Source organism: Oryzias latipes, chromosome 7, assembly GCF_053564925.1.
Source record: "Oryzias latipes strain Hd-rR chromosome 7, Olatipes_Hd-rR_3.1".
In the NCBI taxonomy this organism is placed as follows: Eukaryota; Metazoa; Chordata; class Actinopteri; order Beloniformes; family Adrianichthyidae; genus Oryzias; species Oryzias latipes.
Genome location: NC_136243.1, coordinates 5,630,632 through 5,645,329, shown reverse-complemented (window position 1 = coordinate 5,645,329; position 14,698 = coordinate 5,630,632). Strand labels below are relative to the sequence as shown.

At 37.1% G+C, this 14,698-nt stretch overlaps 3 long non-coding RNA genes across 4 annotated transcripts; 2 read left to right on the top strand and 1 right to left on the bottom strand.

Moving 5' to 3' along the window:
• Nucleotides 1-4,374: 4,374 nt before the first annotated feature.
• On the top strand, nucleotides 4,375-9,757 carry LOC144993987 (uncharacterized). Its single transcript, XR_013657327.1, has 2 exons — nucleotides 4,375-4,836; nucleotides 9,228-9,757. It is a non-coding gene; the product is annotated as an uncharacterized LOC144993987 (long non-coding RNA).
• A 482-nt stretch (nucleotides 9,758-10,239) lies between these two features.
• Nucleotides 10,240-12,924, top strand: LOC101170150 (uncharacterized). 2 transcript variants are annotated; one of them, XR_177643.5, is made up of 3 exons: nucleotides 10,240-10,378; nucleotides 10,627-10,717; nucleotides 10,968-12,924. It is a non-coding gene; the product is annotated as an uncharacterized LOC101170150 (long non-coding RNA). The 2 variants fall into 2 exon arrangements; XR_013657325.1 differs by having other exon boundaries at nucleotides 10,627-10,712; nucleotides 10,968-11,180.
• LOC105357936 (uncharacterized) lies at nucleotides 10,305-13,340 on the bottom strand. Its single transcript, XR_911726.4, has 4 exons — nucleotides 13,220-13,340; nucleotides 12,315-12,421; nucleotides 10,861-11,150; nucleotides 10,305-10,745 (listed from the first exon to the last, which is right to left on the bottom strand). It is a non-coding gene; the product is annotated as an uncharacterized LOC105357936 (long non-coding RNA).
• Between the last annotated feature and the right edge of the window lie 1,358 nt (nucleotides 13,341-14,698).

Sequence of the window (14,698 nt, the reverse complement as noted above, 5' to 3'; positions counted from 1 at the left end):
AATGGTTATAGTATAACGGGGTGGGATTATGTAAGTTCGCTTCCTTCCACTCCCTTTCAAGCAATGTATAACTGATGATTATATTGCTGTTGTGTATTATTTGTACTTAATTGCTTGAAATAAACCATTTCAAATAAAAAAAAAAATCAAAATATTAACAATGATAAATACCTCTCTAGAAACAGGTTACGTGCCACAGTCTTTTAAATATGCAGTTGTTAAACCTCTTCTGAAAAAGCCCAGATTGGATCCTAGCAACATGGCCAACTATAGATCGATATCAAACCTCCCTTTTATTTTTTTTTATTTTTCATTTTTTTCTCCTTTTTAACTTGACCTGTCCAACAGCTGGACAAACAGATGAGAGCTGAGGGCCTCTTGTGTTGGACATATTTTACTTTAACAAGAGGGGTTATTAATCTACAGACAAACCAAAGGTATGTCTGAATAAACCCGTTTTGTAATTGAGGCCAAACTTTATTAATTTCAATCATGTTTGAAAATCTTTGGTGTTGGACCGGACGGAAAAGGAAAGAAGGGAAGAAGAGAGAGGGATGTTAGAGAGGGGGGGGGGGGGGGGTGATAGTGGCAGGGGGGGGGGACCATGAAGCAGCATAGAGCAGACAGGTTTACTGGTTGTTTATCATTACAGTAAGGTTCAAATGTAGTACAAAAAGGGCGGGGCCTGTCCACACACACACTCAAATGTTATCAACACACCTGCTGGCTGAAAAAAATGTCCACATGTCAACATGCACACAAAACAGATAGTGTTCACACACGCATACCTATGCCTTTAAACCAACTAGTGTGAAATCTTTCATTCATTCAATCATGCAAACTATTAGTGCGAAGGTGAGCTAACACCTGTGCTTAAGTGAGTGTTTATGTCCTTTTAAAATGGATGGTGGAACGTGAAAAGAAGGAGGAGGAGGTCATTATACTTGGTCCTAAAAACCTCAGAGATGCTCTGTCTGCTCAGATAGTCTCCCTGGATGGCATAAGTATAGCCTCCAATTCCACAGTTAGAAACTTTGGGGTTTTATTTGACCAGGATTTATCATCTAAGGCTCACATGTGACAGGCCTATAAAACAGAATATTCTTCTCCTGCGTAATATTGCTAATATCAGAAATATAGTTTCTAAGAGTGATGCTGAAAAACTCATCCATGAGTGTTAGTTTCACTTCACTGGCTCCCAGTTGATTCTAGAATTAACTTCAAAACCCTCCGGCTAACCTATGGGGTCTTACATGATATGGCCCTGTCCTATATTAAACACAGTTTCTACGTTCAAAGTTAGGCTTAAACATTCCTCCTTTGACAAGCCTATTGCCAGACTAGCTAGTAGTTAGAATATATTTAAATTACTGTTAACATGTTCGAATTAAACTTAGCAATAACAATTAATTGTTAGTAGGCTGCTAGAAGTTTGAAGCTGGAGTACTGGTGCACTGGGGTTCTGTCCTCTCCTCTCCTCTGTTTCTCCTCTTCTCCTCTCCTCTATTCTTGATAATTTATTTATCATTTAGTTCTCCATGCTTCTGTTGGGTGCTTTGCGATTCATGTATTGTCTGGCTCATCCATGCTCCTGTACCTGACCGTGTACTTCGTCTCTGGCTAGTCTCTACTACTGCTCCTACACCATCTGCTCTACAACTCTACAACATGTAGTTGTAGAGTTTGATAAGTGAATTCTTCTCAGTTCTGGTACTCGCCTGTCCGTCCTGGGGGAGGATCCCTCCTTCATGTGGACACCCCTAAGGTTTCTTCTTCTTTTCTGGAATCTGTTTTTTTTTTTTTTTAGAAGTTTTTCCTCACAGCGACGGAGGGTCTAAGAGCAGGAATGTCAAGTTTAGTTTGGTCTGTTTAGTTTAGTCTGTTTAGTTAACCCTTCCGCTCCCTTAGGTTGGCATGTGCTTTGGGGTCTGCATGACCCCACTCCAAAAAAATATAACTCCCTCCGCTGTGTTACAGGGCATAAGTGACCCCACGATGCATTTCTCGGTGGCCAGCACGAAACCCATTCCCTCCGCTGTTTTAACGGGCATAAGTGACCCCACGAGACAATACTTTATTTTTTTTTCTCTTTCCATCCTCTCCGCTGTGTTACAGGGCATAAGTGACCCCACGATGCATTTCTCGGTGGCCAGCACGAAACCCATTCCCTCCGCTGTTCTACAGGGCATAAGTGACCCCACGAGACAATACTTTATTTTTTTTTTTCTCTTTCCATCCTCTCCGCTGTGTTACAGGGCATAAGTGACCCCACGATGCATTTCTCGGTGGCCAGCACGAAACCCATTCCCTCCGCTGTTCTACAGGGCATAAGTGACCCCACGAGACAATACTTTATTTTTTTTCTCTCTCCATCCTCTCTTCATTTTCTTTACACCCCAAGACCAGGGGGTGGAGAGGGAGGGAGGAGGGTATCATTTTTTTTAAAATTTATTTTTATACCCCTCGCGCTGTGCTTTGGCGTGCATTCGACCCCGTATTATTAAAAAAAAAGCGTTCACTCCGCTGTTTTACGGAGCTCAAATGACCCCAATAGACAATACTTTATTTTTTTTTCTCCAAAAAAAAAGCGTTCACTCCGCTGTTTTACGGATCGTAAACGACCCCACGAGACAATACTTTTTTTTTTATCATCCTCTCTTCATTGTCCTTACACCCCACGACCACCAGGGGGTGGAGGGGGGGAGAAGGGGGGCATCAATTTATTTATTTATTTTCATACCTCTCGCGCTGTGCTTTGGCGTGCATTTGACCCCATATTTTTTTCATCTCTTCATTGTCCTTACACCCCACGACCACCAGGGGGTGGAGGGAGAGGAGGGGATGAGGGGGGGGCATCAATCTATTTATTTATTTTTATACCCCTCGCGCTGTCTTTTGGTTGCATTTGACCCCATATTTTTTAAAAAAAAAAAAACATTCACTCCGCTGTTTTACGGAACGTAAAAGACCCCATCCTCTCTTCATTGTCCTTACACCCCACGACCACCAGGGGGTGGAGGGGATGAGGGGGGGCATCAATCTATTTATTTATTTTCATACCTCTCGCGCTGTCTTTTGGGTGCATTTGACCCCGTATTTGTTTTCTTCATTGTCCTTACACCCCACGACCACCAGGGGGTGGAGGGGGGGGGGAGAAGGGGGGCATCAATTTATTTATTTATTTTCATACCTCTCGCGCTGTCTTTTGGGTGCATTTGACCCCGTATTTGTTTTCTTCATTGTCCTTACACCCCACGACCACCAGGGGGTGGAGGGGATGAGGGGGGGCATCAATCTATTTATTTATTTTCATACCTCTCGCGCTGTGCTTTGGCGTGCATTCGACCCCGTATTATTAAAAAAAAAAAGCGTTCATTCCGCTGTTTTACGGAGTGCAAATCACCCCAAGAGACAATACTATATTGTTTTTTTTCTCCAAAAACAAAAGCGTTCACTCCGCTGTTTTAGGGAGTGCAAATGACCCCACGAGACTATGCTTTTTTATTTTCCTATCTTCATTTTCCTTACACTGCACGACCACCAGGGGGAAGGGGGGGGGATCAATTTTTTTTAAAAAATTTATTTTCATACCCCTCGCGCTGTGCTTTCGCGTGCATTCGAACCCGTATTATTAAAAAAAAAAAGCGTTCACTCCGCTGTTTTAGGGAGTGCAAATGACCCCACGAGGCTATGCTTTTTTATTTTCCTATCTTCATTTTCCTTACCCCTCCCACTCGCTCAGGTGGGCATGTGCTTTGGGGTCTGCATGATCCCCCAGAGGGTGGAGGGGATTGGGGGGGGCATCAATCTATTTATTTATTTATTTTCATACCCCTCGCGCTGTGGAGTTTGCGACTACTATTCGCAGTCCAGCCTGTTCCTGTGACGCTTTGAGTGTGTGAAATATTGTTGTTTTTGTAAAAAAAAAATGCTTTTGTCTTTTCACGGTTGCTTGTGTTACAGTAAGCTTGCCTGTGAAACTCAATAAAACAATGATGGAGTTGATGTGTTTTTTTTTCTTGTTGTTTTTTTTTTCTTTCAACCATTTTTCACTCCAGCAAGGCATGAGTCAAGGTAAGTAAACTTTACAGCGACTTTTTCTTTTTAGCTGGGACGTTTGATTATGTTTTATGTCTTTCTTTTTTTTTTAAAAAAAAAACCTGTTGCAACTGTAAGACTTTAGATTATTATTAAATACCTTTTATTTATTTTTTGGTTTCTTTTTTTGTTGTTTGTTTTTGCTTTCAAAAAATAAAAAGTTGTGTCTCAGCTCGCTTTTTGGAAAATCAGTTTTAATACAGGAGCAGTTGCTGCAATACCTCCACACCAGGTGGTGGCAGTATTACACCATTCTGTTTTTCTTGTCAAGCTGCAGGAACGTAAAACAACTTCCTGTTAGCATAGCGACACATATGAAGAATGGCAGAGTGGAAGAATTGCAGTTTCTGTGGTGTTCCAGGCTGTTCGTCTTCCAACCAAAAACAGCCCTACTTTTCATTTCATTATTTTCCTGTGGATCCAAACCTCAAACCCAAATGATATAGGCGATCCGAAGAGAGGAAGGGCATAGTTTAATGTAAACACAGGTGGCACCCTCTGCTCTGCTGCCGGCAATTTCGCTCCGGATTGTGGTGCGGCTGCGTCGTTCGTCGCCCGAAGAGTGGTGTTGTCCCGAGCCTTTTCCCTTGGAAAAACTTTACTGCTCCTTTGAGAATGGAGTCATTATATGACAGAACCTCAAACATCGGGCTATGCAGCTATGCTGTGAAGATAGCAACATGGTGGCTAAGCTAAGGCAGTAAATGGATCAGGACTACGTGACACACCCACCTGCAGGTAAGGTTGTTCATAATGTGTTTGGTTAACGTTAGTCAACTATGTGTACCGTTATTGGATAAATGCATTTCTACCTGAACAAATTAATGTTTATAATCAGTGATGAAAGTCTTCCGGGAATTCCCGGAAATCCGGGTTTTTGAGCAAACCGAACGTACTTTCCGGGAAATAAAGACCTGATCTCTACGGACAAATCGCTTTCCGGATTAGAAAATGGTCTGAAATCAGCTAATTTTAGCTTTATTTTCTATATTTCTCCGCAGATCGCTTCCTCAATGGTCGTGGCCATCTTTCGTCTTCCCGGCCTAATTGACCAATGACGGGACGTTTTAGTTGCTTTCGGATGCGTCGACGGGTCTGATTGGCTCTGTCTGCACCACGTGGTCAGCGTGACTTGCTTTTTTTTTTTCAAACTTTATTGAATGTAAAAAATCAATACAAAATAATGTTGAACATTGAACAACGAAGAAACAAGCCAGGGGGTTTATACATTTTATGCATAAAGATTGAAACTAATACACAGATCTAATGTTTTGATGGCGTTCTTATTATCAGAGTTTCTTATTGTCTTAATGTATTGTTTGAACTCATTAATAAAGACTGAGAAATGAGGGGTATGATTCGTTACTTTTGATTTATGAATGTGCCATTTGCATAAAACAACAAAAGGTTAATGAGGTACAACTGTTCTTTTTTATGAGATGGACAGTGGGTGATGCCAAACATAATATTTTCTAAGTACAGGCGGAAGTCAGGGTCAATGTGGGCAGAAATGAAATGACAAACTTCAGACCAGAGAGTGGTGGAAAAGGGACATGACCAAAATAAATGTACAGTATCTTCAGGGTATTCTTGACAAAAAGAGCAAGTAACATCAATATCTTCCTTGAACCTTTGTAGATATAGTTTGGTTGGATAGAATTTATGGATTAGTTTGAATGAGATTTCTTTCACTTTATTGGTTAAAAAGTATTTTGCTGGTAAATTCCAAATCTTTTTCCATTCTAAATGATAAACTAAATTATTCCAAAAAGAAACTACGTAAGGAATGGAGACAACATCCTTCTGGAAGAGTGAGCGTATACGGCGATTTGTGTTACGTGAAGAAGAAAAACAAATTTGGCCTATTTCTATTTTAGTCGGATCAATTGGCAATAAAGTTGGACTTTGTAATGATGAACTTTTGAATAATGTAATAATACATTTAGGAATTGCTTTCAAAACAAAGTTAAATTCGGTTTTTGGTATTTTGATGGAGTATTTGAAGCAGAATTCTTCATGTGACATTAAAGCTCCGTTTGAATTAAACAGCTGATGAACCAAAAGGATGTTTTGATTAAACCAAGATGGATAAAATAAAGATTTATGTCTATAAGTAATGTCTTTATTGTTCCATATGTAGTATCTGTGAGGAGAAAAATTGTGTTTGTAGATGAGTGACCAGGACAGTAACATTTGTTTATGGAAGGAAGAAAGCTTAATTGGGATCTTTTGTACATTATAGTTACAGAATAAAAGAAAGTTTATGCCTCCTAATTTGGAGAAAATGTAATTTGGTATAAATTCCAGATTGAAGTTGGATTCTTCATAAAATATCTTAGCCAATTAATTTTAAATGTATTATTTAATGTGCAAAAGTCTAGAAAGTTAAGACCACCCTTATCATAAGTGTTCATTACAACAGTTTTTTTAATGTAATGATTTTTGTTCCTCCAAATAAAGTTAAATAGAATTTTGTCAATGGTTTTCAGGACTTTTTTGTCAACATTGAGGGATAAAGCTGCGTACGTTAGGCGAGAAATTCCCTCAGCTTTAGTTAGCAAAACTCTGCCTCTCAATGATAAATCTCTCTGGAGCCACTGGTTCAGCTTTGTCTGTGTTTTATTAATAATTGGGTCAAAATTTAATTGGCATCTGGCTTTTTTATCTTTAGAGAAAGTAATTCCTAGGTAGGTAATGGACTCTTTCACTGGAATATTACAGATAGAGAGGACGTCGCAGTGTTTAAGAGCAAACAATTCACATTTTTTTATGTTTAAACAGAGTCCAGATGCAACGGAAAAATTATTAATCAGATTAATGGCTAACGGTACCTGAGAATGATCTTTTAGAAAGAGGGTGGTATCATCAGCTAGTTGGCTGATAGTGACTGTGTGGTCTGCTATTGAAATACCTTTTAGTGAGCTGAGTTTTATAGAGTCAGTGAGGAGCTGGGTGCAGAGGAGGAATAAATAAGGGGAAATAGGGCATCCCTGCCTGACTCCTCTTTTTAATAAAAATCGAGGAGAAGTCCCAGCATGAAGTTTGATAGAACAATTTCCTCCTGCATACATGGTTTTAACAGCTCCTCTAAAGAATGGACCAACACCAAATTTTTCTATCGCATGGAGGATGAAGTTGTGTTCAATTGTGTCAAAGGCTTTGTAAAAATCGAGAAAAAGGATAAAGCTTTCGTCGGGACAATAATCTGAATAATCAATTAAATCAAGTACTAATCTGATATTATTTGATATGTGTCTATTTGTCATGAAGCCAGACTGAGTCTCATCTATTATATTATCCAAAACCTTTTTTAACCTTTCAGCGAAGATTAAGGCAAGTATTTTATAATCATTGTTAAGCAGGCAGATTGGACGCCAATTGTCAATGAGGAGTAAATCCTTTTTAGGTTTGGGTATTAATGTTATAAGGCCCTGGGTTGAAGTAGGAGGAAGGAAGTTGTTGTTCAAGCTCTCCAGGAATAAATGGTGGAGGAAAGGAGAAAGTTGTTGGGAGAATGTTTTATAGAATTCAGAGGTTAAGCCGTCTGTGCCTGGAGATTTATTTAATTTGAGGTGTTCAATAGCTGATATAACTTCATGTAGCAATAGTGGTTTATCACAGAATTCCTTCAAATCAGACTCAATTACCTTGGTGTCTGTGAGAGATTGTAAGAAGAGATTAGAAGTTTCTTCACAATATTTAGATTCATAAAGTTTAGTGTAGAAGTCAGAGCAGTAATTGGCTATTTTTTTAGGATTATCTGTAACATTCCCATCAATATTTAATTTTTGTATTGAATTATTTTTAGCATTTTGTCTTTCAAGGCGAAAGAAATATGCAGTATTCTGCTCTCCTTCCTCCATCCATCTCCTCCTGCTTCTTATAAAGGCTCCCTCAGCTTTTCTACGGTACATGTCAAGCGTGACTTGCTTCCCTAGAGACCAAAACTGGCGGACCCACGCTAAACTTTCACAAACACATCTGAAGAGTTTGCGATCAAATTTGTGTTAAAATAATGGCAGGCATCGTCATTATTGAGCGTGGTCACGACCTGAGTTGTGAGAAGACGATAAAAAACAAATTGAAGTGGTCTTGGCTGAAAAAAAAAAAAAAAGATTTTTAAGGTAGTGTAGGTCAAATACTTTTTTGTGTAAAATAATCTCAAAACCACATTTTGAAATAATTTCAATTTTAGTTTTGAGTTTCAGTTTTTATTTTGAATACATTTCTCTACCTAATTTATTTGTATTTCCTAATTACCATGATTTAGTTCAGTATAGTTAACATTAATTATAAGTATTTGATGGTTTGGACCCGCACTCCCTTAAAAAATAATGTTTACAATGTTTAGTTTAGTTTGTATGTTTGTTTTGATATTTCCCAGATTACTTAGTATTGGTGTTAAAGAATTGATGTATTATGTTATAGAATTATAGTTTAAAGCAGATCCCATATTTTGATGTAATTATAGTTTGAGAAAACAGTGCAAGTGGATGTTGTACATCAGTCATTTCTAAAGCAGAAATAATGTATAAATAACTGAGGTATTTTCATAGAATATCATAGTTACTGGTGTTCTTTTTGCCATTTGGGGCTTTGATGTTACTATATTTTAGCAATTGTATGTTTTGCAGCTTTAAGGAAAAGCGTAGATTGTAGGATTGTGTTACTTTGAGCAATTTTCCAAATTCTTTTTTAGGACCAGCAAGTCCTTAATGGAGAGTCAAACTAGGGGTTTGAATGACAAATCATGATGCTCCAATTAGTCTTAGTTTCTTGATAAAGAAGTGAATAACTAGCTGCCAGAATGCACCAGAATGCATCTAAGACCACGTATTTTTCCAAAATTTCGCTCTGTGCCCGCCATATCGCTCAAAGAAAAGTTCAGGGATTTTTTCCTTGCCTGACTTTCATCACTGATAATAAAAGCTGTTCATGCTCTCACCTATTTTAATTACATGTATTTAATTAATTTAGAGTATTTTGTCATTTTGTATTTTCTTTAACAAAAATAAATGAAACCTTTTTGTAATTAAATACTTAACATACTTTTCAAATCATGATTACTGTGTTGTGGTGAAAGGTAGCAAATGTTTTAATACTGATTTTTAATTTCTTTATCTTCACAGGTGCTCTGGATGAGGCTTTCCATGACTTAGAAGCCAAGTTCCTTTGCTGGAGCCAGGAGTCGATGTCATGGCGGACAAAGAGTTCCTCGTTCAAGACCTCATTACTGACATTGGATCTAAGCTCATCATGCCACCTTTTAAGCGTTCAGCTCCATCAGCAAGGAGGAAACGGAACAAACGCAGTCATGCCCCGCCTCAGAATTATGGTGGAAAGAGTGATCTGTAGGATAAAGTCCTTTCACATCAGGGACTCTCTCGTGCCGCTCACACTGATGGGCAGTGTGAATCAGATCTGGCTTAACTGCCGTGTTTTGGCAAATTGTCAAGGACTTTTTTGTTTTGAAGAGTGAATTAATGTTTGGTATGTAAATAATGTATAATGTGCAAATAGTATGGAAAAATTTAGTGTTCCCACATATTCTTAAAATCTAATTAAATATAATTGTTATATTCTTAATATTTTTCTGTTGAAATGTGACTTTGACTTCACACAAAAATTAGATGAACAAATAAAACAATTTTGGTCAAAATTGTGCCTCATTTACTTTTTTGGTATGCGTAACAACTGATTAATCACAACACAAATAACATCAAACATTTACAATAAAAAACAACATTACAGATCAACAGTAAGACAGAAGGCTGCACTAATTGTTAAAGACAAGATAAGTGTAATTTCAGGTAGCTGGGACGTTTGATTATGTTTTATGTCTTTCTTTTTTTTTTTTAAAAAAAAAACCTGTTGCAACTGTAAGACTTTAGATTATTATTAAATACCTTTTATTTATTTTTTGGTTTCTTTTTTTGTTGTTTGTTTTTGCTTTAAAAAAAAATAAAAAGTTGTGTCTCAGCTCGCTTTTTGGAAAATCAGTTTTAAGACAGGAGCAGTTACCTCCACACCAGGTGGTGGCAGTATTGCACCATTCTGTTTTTCTTGTCAAGCTGCAGGAACCGGAAATCAGAAGCTATGCGGTCTACAACGCACGCATTTAATTGCTTTTAAAAACTATAAACACTAAATTGTGCAGCACTGTATGCCGTTATAGTTATCAATTAGGGAGGGAATTCGGACACAGCTTTTCAGGACTTTTGGAACCTTGAGATTTAATGTTTACAAGCTTCACGTGTTTACATGGCTTTGTTACAAAACGGTGAGTTTTCCCGGTCATATGTGGGCTTACCAGATATATCAAAAATAGAGATTAAAACATTTCTTAAAATGTAAAGACAACTCAAAGATGATGATATAATATTTTTCTACATTTTCTCATGTGATGCACACGTGTCGAACTACGTTGGTTACATATATTGATTACAATTAATGATTGCTATTACTTTTATAAAGAGCTTATATGTGGCTTGAAAAGTAACGAAAATAACATGTCATTCTGGGGGGGAGGTCCGGTCCACATCAGCGCCATCTTCCTTCATGTCATCGTCGTCCTCATCAGAAGAACTGCCGATATAAATGACTCCAACATGACTGTAAGGTATCGCATGTTCCCCATAGATTTCCATCTGTAAAAGATATAAAGACGTTAGGGAAATTTCATGTGTAATTGCATTAATTATTCATTAAAGAATAATGAATCAAAATTGCTTGAAAAGTAAAAAAAACAAAACAATACATTACCTGGTTGGGTTGCATGTTATGGTTTATTGAAAGTGGTCTCTGGTTTTTTGTCTTCAAAGTGAATTTTTCATCACTGTCTGTCTGCACGGCTTTGTCAATCTTCGCAGGTTTGTCTGCTGTTGGAGTGCCTTCAGTTGAAGATGTGACATCTTCTATCATCTTTTCATCTTGGAAACTGGTTAGGTTTCTATTGATGCCTTCACAGCACAGGTATTGTCCTCCACAGAGGCAAAAACACCTCTTCCCTGAGCCAGGTTCAGGTGAACCAAAACCTTGGAGGTCCTTAAGATCTGCAGAAAAAAATGAAGGGGTAAAAGTTGTCCCGTCTAAATTTCTTTCGTGAATAATGCTAAGATCTTCCATCTTGTGCTCCAATCTGTTGTCCTGGGGAAAGCCTGAAGTAGAATGGGGAGGCCTTTATTTAAATCCTCTGTCTGGAGTCTGACTTCCTAATAAGGTTGAGGAGCAAGGTCGTAAATCAAAAGTTCCGAAGTTTATGGTTGCTCCTTTACCATAAACACATACATTTTAACTCAAGGATCAGAATTAGCTATTCTATCATTGTGCCATGTCATGTCAGACACCTCAGAACCCACACAGATTTAAATCTATGGAGGTTTTTAATACTATACTAATCTTTTAATATATATATATTTTTTGCTGTTGAACATTCCAAGTATGCTTTAGATTTCTTGTTTTTATTAACCCAGAATAAGATTTTCAGTTTCGAACAATTTCAGATACCTTGGCATTAACATAACAAAAGATATATCTGGACTTTTTAAACAAAATTTTCTGAATCTTTACCAACAAACAATTTAAGCGTCTAGGTAATGTACCCATCTCATTAGCTGGTCGTGTAAATATAGTTAGAATGAACGTATTGCCAAAATATTTATTCCTTTTCCAATGCATCCCTATTATAATTCATTAAAAGTTTTTAAAAAAAAATCGATTCTCTTGTCTCATCATTTATTTGGAATAAAAAAACACCCAGAATTAAAAAAGTTTTTTTGCAAAGACCAAAATTCCTGGGAGGATTAGGACTGCCTAGGTTTAGTCTGTAGTTGAGCTTAAATGTAAGTGCGGACGAGCCAATTTATTCGCCCAAAACAGAAAAGAAATACAACCTTTTTGGTAAAGTTACATTTGTGATTAAGACGAAAGAAAACCGATAATTCAAATAATTCAATCTCTTCAGTGGCTATAAGTGATTGTGTAAAAAACAGCCCTGCAGCTTTTGCACATTTCATCCACAAGGTGACAGCATTCTCCACAACAAAATCCACTGCCAACCTATTTTGAATCCCTGTAAAAGCAGCAACTTAATAGCAAATCAAATGACAATAAAACAATCCAACATAAAGAACACAACAGCTCAATGAGGGTGAGTTTGGAAAGTCATAGTCTTTATCGGTCTGAAAAGGACCTCTTTGCACCAAATCCATTCTTACTGGATCAGAGAGTGTGGTTGGTCATTCAGCTGGATCAACTGGATTTAAGTTTGGGCGAATTTTGGATCCAGCCTGCTTCTCTTCCATACACGCCTCTCTTGGAGCCTCTGGAACATAAGATACAGAGCTACAATAAAAGCAAACAGTTAAAAGAAAAACAGTCAAATGTTTCCCTTTCAACAGTAGATGTGGTGACAGGAGTTTCTTCTGCAGATAAAAAACAAGAATTATTATTATAGAATAATCACTGATAAAGCCAATAAAATATCTATAGCAGAATAATAATATATTGGCTCGTTTAAAATCTGTGTGCAGGTTTTTCACAATTTCATGATCTTTTTATATATTTATGAGAGATTTATTGTTTGATTGTATATTTGCATAAGGTCATATTTCATTATGCAGACACTGTTTTTTTTTTATTACTCCAATACTTTTTAATACTTTTTGAGAGCAGAAGAAACTGTCGGCTGAGATGGAACTGTGCAAAACATCATCATTATGTAAACTAAAACTGCAAAATATAAATGAGAAATAAATGTACCTATTTATAAATAATAAAATGTGAACACTAATTTGAGAATAAGTGGAAATATAAGCCTTTAATACACTTCTTTTTGTATTATTTTGTATGTTCATAATTTTAAAATTAGTACATTTATTTTGTTTGTCATTTATAGATGAGAACCTTTATTTCCTGACACACTCGTTGTAAAACTCAGACTACCTGACTGTCTATAACAGATAAACAGCAGTTTTTATGCTGTAATAAACCGAAAAATGCAGAACGCACTAAATATGTGTTACCAAAACAATGAAACAAAACGATAACGTGAGTTAATTGCGCAGCTGCACAGAACTGCTGGATAATGTAAAAATAAAGCCCCAACATCCTCCAAACTTACCTGGTGACTGATGTTGAAGTTTTTTTTTTTAATCCCTTTTAGCTCCTGGTGGATAAAGTCTCTGAAAAATTAAGTTTTCTTGTTCTCGAGTTGATCAATGACAAAATGTGATGGTTCGTTGATTTGTTGTTAGCTACCCACCTTGAAACGGAATGCATCCACCTAAGGGCTGTGTAAACATTACCTGGTGACTGATGTTGAAGTTTTTTTTTTTATCCCTTTTAGCTCCTGGTAGATAAAGTCTCTGACAATTAAGTTTTCTTGTTGAGTTGATCAGTGACAAAATGTGATGGTTCGTTGATTTGTTGTTAGGAACCCACCTTGGAACCGGAAGGCATCCACCTAAGGGCTGTGTAAACATTAAGGTTAACGTTTTTTTAGGTTTCATGCTTTTCTATTCCCGTTTTTGCTTGTTCCTTTAGCATAAATCCTTTTAAATTTGATTCTGTCAGGTTAGGTTATGTGGACAGTGTTTAAGTCCAAAATACATTTAAAAAATAAATAAAAATACAGATCGGGAGAGGTGCAGGAGGGATAGACCAGCATTTTATGTATGTATGTATGTATGTATGAATGTATGTGTGTGTGTTGAAGGCCGATAATCATTTTATTACCATTTAGCTTATAATTTTGTTTATGTTTACGCTGAACACTTTTATTGAAACTGCTGAAACTTTTATATAACTTTTGCATTATCTTAAAGTAGATGTGGATTTTACTTAAATGTGTTTGCTAGATCTGTTTTTTTTTTTTTAAGGAGGGGCGTGATGGTGACCTCAGGCCTTGTCTACAGAATCAATGTATTTTCTCTTTATTTTATCGCAAAGCCCTTTTCGCACCTTCAAGGAGTTGTAAAGTGCTATATGTATGAACAAAGTGTCATTCGTTCAGGTTCCCTTAAATGAAATAATTGTTTCTGACAGAGGCAAAACGACGGGGGAAAATAGTGTATGAGGATTCATACCTGCAGATCGTTCCCGACATTCCACAAAGCGTTCGTATCGCCAGAAGAGCGTTCAACTCCGTGTGCGCGCACCTCATCCAGAGGAATATACGCTTCCAGATGGCTTATCCAGCAACACTGTCCTTCACAATCAACGGACCTGAAAAGACTTTCAGAGACTCGAAAGAGGCTGAACTATTTCTAAAAATTGCCCACAAATGAGGTACTGTACTTCTATTCCAACCTCAATAATAATCTGGTGAGTAAACGTCGCAGTAATGAATGACTAATTTTTGTTAAGGGTATTGAATGAATTGCACTCCTCGGGAGAGAGAAATTTGACTTGAGTTTACTTTAATGACTATGGTAATCTTTATGTTTCTTAAATTTTTACTTATTTTTTGTTTACTATGTTTTTGTTTGTTGCGGGAATTTGGGAAAGTGTCTTCACAGAGTCTTCTACTTGCAATCTGGACATTTTTCTGACTCAATATTTCTACAACTAAAACATAATAATGCAAAAAGTATTGTTATTG